Below are 7,755 nucleotides of genomic sequence, written 5' to 3'. Positions count from 1 at the left end.
GGTCTTTTAGGATCTACTGCTTGTCCTGCTTGAATTTAGACTGTATATCGGCTTAGAACCTTGCTAAGGATGTTTGCCTAAGTGTCGTGTTTGGTCCAAGATGCACATGTCTTGTATAGTTCATGTTTCTGTTGGAGTATCCCATGATATATTAAATATTGTGTTCAAATAATGCATTACGTTGACTGAGATTAGAATTGGTACTGCTGGGTGAAAATCTGTACCTTGAAGAAGAAAAGATAATTACCCTTTGTAGTTTAGTCGAGCAGAATTGCTAGCTATTGGCAGGAATAATATTGTGCTGCAATTATTAGTGCTTTGCCTTGTTAATACAAAGAATATGAACTGGAAACGTGCCTGAATACCATGAATATCCCTCCTGAATTCAGTAGATGTTTTGTATATCACAAACCTGTCGTGTTTAGACTTAGTATGCGTTATGTGTTGGCAGCCCATTTTCTTTTAAACTGTGCATGTGCTATATATGCAAAAATGTCTGATTTAAATTCTTTAAATGTTTAAATATTGTGGATATGCTTAGTCTAGATCATATACCTTTTCGTACGAGTAAACATGCATTAGCAAGTCTCGGGTATAGTTCGTTATCAGTTTGGTGTTGTTAAAATTTTGTGCCTTGTCGCAAGTATATTTCAGTTGGTTATGTATATTATGTATATTACTGATAGACCTTTATTAAAATATGTTGATGTGGAGGTTGGATTGGTCATTATGGATCAAGCTTGAATCCTCCCCGGTGTTGGTCATGCCTGGGATTCATGAAATCCCTTGGAACTTGTGCAACATCAGGAAGACGGGGGAAAAAGCTTTCCGATATTGACCTTCTATACATCCTTATGAGTGTGTATATATAAGGTATACTTAAAATATACATAGAATATACACAATCTGCTAGTTTGTTTAAGCTTACATTTCATGTGTTTAATATAATTCATTGATCGTATACTAATCTTTTTCTTTCATTTTTTTGCATTAACCTCGCATACGAGTCCAAGGGACTCGTCTCCCTCCGCATTCGGTGTTGGGCCAAAGCCCAACAACATAATATTCTCTCTGCCCAGCCCTCTGTCCACAACAAAAAAAAAAATAGAAAACAAAGTTCTGGGCCAAAGCCCAATAGACAGGAACAGCCGCAGCAGTCCATAAAAATGACTGGGCCAAAGCCCAACAGCAGCCCTAAAAATGGGCTGAGCCCATTTAATTTTGTTTCAGCCTCCATTTTATTTTGTGCATTTAATCTTATGTTGTTGACTAACACTTTATTTTATTGTTGTTTTACCTAGCTTAGATGAACCATAAAGGGGATTAGTGCGGGAATTAGTTTTAGTAAGGGGTGGTTAATTTAGAGGAAATTAATAATTAATTCCATAATTTTCATTCTCCTTTATTTACGTTAAAACTGTCTATAATACCTATAGTATTTATCTTCATTAGAATAATTGGGCATGACTATATATTTTGAGCTAAAGGGAATCACGACTCATTCTTGATATCTTAGAAATTTAGAATGTCATTAATGTGCAAATATGAATCCAAACATATCTTATATACAATTTTTCAAGATTTATCAAATTATACATATTTTTGAGCCGAATATAGTTAAACAAAGTTAGTAAAAAGAGAAAGAAAACTCTATCACCTTTTGCATTCTATTTATAAAATAAGTCTAGATTTTCTACATATAATGTAATTTTATTTCAAGTTTAAATTGGCTAGGTCTTCTCTTAAAAGCTTCTATTTATATGCAAATCATTATATTTTGCAAGTCTCATTTTTAAAATGACATTATTATTTAAAGCATAGCAATATTTATAGTTTATTTTAAATAGCATTTGAAGTCTCTTTTTTGTGCAAATTATTCTACAAGTCTTATTTAAATAGCATTATTATACTCTTCCTTAACAACCTTTATAAGTCTTATTTTAAAATAGCCCCCTTAAAGATCTTCTATTTTCTATAAATCTTATTTTAACTAACATTATTTTCCTTTAAAACTTTAGCAATATTTGTAAGTTATTTTAAAATTTAAACACTATATTTAGCCTTAATTAATTAACCTAAGTTTGGCCGGATAACCGTAGTTAACGGATCCTAGAGGATGCCTAACCCCTTCCCTTTAGGATAATCTAGAACCCTTACCTAGAATCACGCTAATTGAGCAGACCATTAACAGAGGTTTAGTTAGGCTTTACCTTAGTTAATAAATTAGGTGTCCTAATTCACCTTAAAATCAATTAGGTGGCGACTCCTTAAAATGAGCAATTTAGGAATCTCCAATATGTTGTACTCTAATTTAACCCGTTTAAATGGGGTATAACAATGAGGTATTGTTGTACAGCTGCATTGTACTTTTCAGCCACTCACTTTACAGTTTTGGATTTGGACTTTCAGCTTCAGTGACCAGAACCTTTATCTGGAGGAACCTGGTTCCTCATCTATTCTTCTAACACGTTGTAAGTACTAGATACACTGTCAATAGCTCTACAGCTGCATTGTTGGCTGAGCAGGCTGGAGACCTGATCCCATCTGGTCCTTCTGAATCAACATATCTATTCTCTCATATATGAGCAATTCTTGCAGGCATCTGATCCTTCAAGGAGCATGTTAGACAAGCAGCATATGAGATATCATAAGATTAACTAAGTTAAGACAGATGAACCTAATTGTATCTGGTTCCTTAGGGTTTGTTGTGTCATCAAAACATATCATTTCTTATCAACTTCCCCTTTTTGATGATGAAAACGCGACATCTTTTGTATTCCCCCTAAGGACCAGATCCCTTACCCAGATACCTCATTTGTCCCCCTTGAGACTCAGACCTCGAGATACATAGTAGTATTCTAGTTCTTTGAGTAAGTTTTGTCAAATCATCAAAACATGTCATGACATATCAATTTCCCCTTTTTTGATGATGATAAACTCATAGACAAAGTTCTCCCTGAGAACCAGATTCTCACTCGTTCCCCTTGCGAATCAGTCTTTCACTTGCCCAGCTTGCAGTCCTCTTTCCCTTTTTCACGGTTCCCCTTATCTTTCGTACATGTCTCTTTCCCATATATCGATTATATTCTTGAGACTGTGAGATGTATGGAAAGGCCATATTGAAGACCGGGTTTCTCGCTCTCTCTGGTTTTACCAGGTTTGACAATCATCAAAATATATATATAGTCATCCCTTCCCCCCCCCCTCCCCCCCCCTTTTGATGATGACAAACTGTCTCTCTCATATCATTCTTCCATCCTTTCCCACCCCTTTATTTCTTCCCCCTTTTGGTATCATTGCAAATAGTAATAAAAGTAGCACAAGCCAACAAAAAGTTCAGTAGCATTAACTCATGATCACTAGGGCAACATAACTTAATCAAGAATAGTAACAACAAGTATTAGGATCATTGCACAAATCAGAGTAATTGCCTAGATTAGATTAAGCATATAAAAAACATAGTAGTCTTAGTCAGTACAAAATATGATGCTTAAACTGCCATGAGTGCCATAGTCATCAAGCGATGGAATACAAAAGGTTAGATATCCAGGGGACTATGAGGGGCTCAAGAACTAAGGATTAGTGGATCTAGACAAAGATTTTCAGTCTTTAGCTAAGAGTCAGCTTCCTTTGCAGCACCACTGAAACCTGGTCCCTTTACCTTCTTGAGCATTTTCATTTCTCCACGATTTCCATATCATCCTGAATGAAATATCGTGCACAACCGGCAACCAAATGTGCATAATAGGCTGGTGGATTCATGGATACCGAACGTGTGCACCTTGCATATGTAGCATAGCCAGTTTGTAGCTGTGACAGATCCGTTCTCATCAACCAGTACATGGTAATGAGCTGGACGGCTAGTACCTCGGATTTTAGCATGGCTATAACAGTAAACATTAGGCTTCATAAGGTGGCACATCTTGGTATCTATCACAGTATCTGGCAAGGCGTTTCCATCATTGTCTGTCATGTTAGGATCGTTGTGATTCGCAGGGAGCAGATATGCATGATCTCTCTTCTGCACTACCACAAGGATTACTCGTGATAGATACCTTTATTCCAATGGATTGTATGCCTTGCGGATTGCATCCATTTCTTCCGTAATATGTTCCTTTCCCTTCATCAGTTTAGTCATCAAATCCTTCTGAGTTCATTCACCAATTTCTTTTGCCTTCAAGGCCTCTACAAATCCCTTAATGATTTCAGTTCCACTTTCATGATATTAGATATATTTTTCTCCCCCTCATTTAGAGTCATAAAGGAGAAGATCTGCATAGGGCTCATAGAGTCCTTTATTTGTTCTCGAATGATTGATGGAAGTGGGGCTTACCAGAGTCAGACTAGTTTTGGGATCTGGTAGTGATATGGTGGGGTTTAGATTCCGGGGATTGAGGAAGGACAATTCAGATTTAAGATATGGTGAAATTTTTGGCAAGATCTGAAGAAGGAAATGTTTTCTTTTGAAGTACGAAGAGGTTTAGGATGTACAGGCATTTAAAAAAGGGCTTAATTTGGAATAAGAAGCGGAAGAGTCTTAATGACATAGCATTCTAAACAATTCGAGACATAGTAAGCACTGAAGAGACTACTAACCTGAGTCATAGGGACCAGGTCCCTTGACAATTTTGAAGACAAGGCAAAAGCTCTCAGTTGTGCAATGTCGCTTATGCTTGTGCTATCCAGACCCTGCCTCGCGTGTGTACCTGTGACGGAACAAGAATGAGTTCGATGCCACTAAAAAACACATTTTAACATTGTACCTTTCCTCTTAACATAGCCAAGCATGAGGAAATTTGAGGAATGGCAAAAATTTGAGCTTGATCAAACCCATCTCCTATATTCCAAAGTGCTTCCTATTCAGCTTCATTTCAAAAAGAACACTGTCACGACCCAGCTAGGGGCCGCGACGGGTACCCGGGGCTAACCACCGAGCACCGCTCGTACTATTACTTCTTAGACTTATTCAACAATCATTTATTGATTTCATGCTCATTTTACAAATGAAACTGCTTTTCATTACAAAATATAATGCTTTTATACAATAACATATATCAGTATATTTACACAATATCCACGTCGTGAAACAGCATAACCCACATTGAGTATCTGCAAGCCTCTATTGGATTACACATACAACTGTACACAAAATATTCATCATAAGCACCTCCGGAACTGTTACACCTCGGAAAATCTTCCGTTGGTACGCAAGTGACTGAACTAGTGATGGGTGCGAGTGTATGATGTTTCACGAGTAAGAAATGACGTTTGATGGCCCTAAGCGAGATTTCGAAGGCATCCGATGTAAGGCAAGAAAGTTGGCTAAGATAAGGCGAGGTGTGAGATGAGCAATGTATGTAAATGGATGTGAATGATTAGAATGAGAAGTCTAGAGATGTGAAAAGTTACAGGTTTGCAAACTGGCCAGTTGGTCGTAAAGTGAAATACGGACCGTAAAATGGTAAACTGGCCAGTCGTATTTTGGCATTCAAAACTTCAACTTTCTGTCAATTGATCAAATGGTAAAATACGACCTGGAATACGGACCGTAAAGTGATTTACGGCCCATAAACCATGGTCGTAAATCACCATGTTGTTGCCTGAGTTTCTAGTTCTGTTATGGTTAAAAACGACCACGAAGGACGGTCCGTAAACTGCAATACGCACCGTAAACCACATTTACGACCACTGTGCACTTCAAAATCTGATTAAAATCTGATTTTTATACTTAACTTAAAGGGTCCCTTATACTTAACTTAAAATCTGATTTTTATGAACAGTAGTCGAAATGCACAGTGGCCGTAAACCCAGTTTACGGGCCGTATTCTGGTTTATGGTCCGTCATTCACGACCGTATTTAAGCATAACAGAACCAGAAAGGTTTGCTGGAGTCATGGTGGTTTACGGTCACAGTTTACGGGCCGTATTTCGATTTACGGTCCGTATTCTGAGTCGTATTTAACCATTTGGCAGAAATTTAAAGTTTTGGAATGTTGAAAGACGATAGCAGTTTACGGTCCGTAAACCACTTTACGGGCCGTATTCTATTTTACGACCAACTGGGCCGAAGTGCAATTTTGCAACTTTCGCATTTTCAAAACTCGTAAGTAGTCATCCCCTTCTTAGTAAAACATCGTACACTCATACTCTTTGTTGGTCTATTCATTGTACGTTCACGGAGAAATTTTCGAGGTGTAACGTTCTCCCCCCCTTTTGGAACATTCGTCCTCGAATGTTAAGTCAGTGAGGACTCTAGAAATTTTTTGCCAGAGTTTCCTTTATAATATGACACTACCATCCTGTCATAACAACCCATAATATCACATCACTGCCTCACAGGGCCATAACACAATAAAATTCTGAGAAATTATAGGAGTAGGGGTGTTCAGATACTTTAATTATTACACTTCATTTAATGCATGCATACCTTATGTTGTTGGCGTTTCACTTTGAATTTCTCCCGGGTTGTTACACCTTGGAAAAATCTTCCGTTGGTACGCAAGTGAATGAACTAGTGATGAGTACGAGCGTACGATGTTTCCGCGAGTAAGAAATAACATTTGACGACCCTAAGTGAGATTCCGAAGGCAATCGCAATAAGAGAGAGGTTATGCTCCATAATGAATAATTATAGGTTTTGGAAATGTGAAAAGTTGCAAGTTTGCATTCTGGCCAGTTGGTCGTAAAATGAAATACGGACCGTAAAGTGGTATACGGTCCGTAAACTGCCATGTCGTATTTTGGCTTCCAAAACTTCAACTTTCTGCCAAATGAGCAAATGGTTAAAAACGACCCAAAATACGAACCGTAAAGTGGTTTACGGCCCGTAAACTGCGTCCGTAAATCACCACATCTCAGTTTGAGTTTCTGGTTCTGATATGATTAAATACGACCACGAAGGACGGTCCGTAAACTGGAATACGGATCGTAAATCAAGTTTACGACCCCGGTGCACTTCGAATCAGATTTTTAAGTCATTAAATAAGGGGACCAAGGCTTATTTCATTTCACTTCTACATCACACCCCTTCTCTCTAGAACATCTCTCTACATATATTCCACAAGAATTCAAGGATATTTGGTGATCAACAACATAAATCAAGGGAATCAAGTGTAAGAAAAACCATCAAGATCATCCAAGTTCAAGAAATCCAAATGGAGATAAACTAGGGTTTGCTCAAGTGGAGTATTATCAACTAAAGCTTGTTCCTACAACATTTAAGGTAAGATTCATGATATTTCTATGTTGTTCAAGGTAGTTAAGAGTTGAAATACTTGGATTGTAGAAGAGTATAGAAAAATGGGTCATGAATATGGAATAGTGTCATTTTGAGAAATAGTATGAATTGAGCTATGGGTCTTGATGTATTGTGATGTAAATACGATATAAATGATGTTGAGAACATGAGATGAACAATGTATGTAAGTGGACGTCGTGTGTGTTATGGCCATGGTTATGGATGAATTGAATGTAAGTTTAGAAATATGGATAATGTGAATGAGTAATGGCTATTGTTATGACATCGTGAATTTATTATTGATTTTTGGGAGTTGAGATACGTTATGGAGGAGATGCTGTCCGATTTTATCTAGCTTTAGTCATATATGCTAGTTATCGATTCTAATGATAGTATGACTTCAATGAAGGTGGAAACGCTAGCATTGGAGGAGAACGCACAAGTGTAGAATAGTGCAACAGAAAGGTATGTAAGGCTAACCCTTCTTTCATAAGGCATGGTTATTTGGCCAAACATCT

This window comes from Lycium barbarum, chromosome 7 (genome assembly GCF_019175385.1).
Source record: "Lycium barbarum isolate Lr01 chromosome 7, ASM1917538v2, whole genome shotgun sequence".
Classification (NCBI taxonomy): domain Eukaryota; kingdom Viridiplantae; phylum Streptophyta; class Magnoliopsida; order Solanales; family Solanaceae; genus Lycium; species Lycium barbarum.
Note: the sequence above shows the minus strand (reverse complement) of the source record.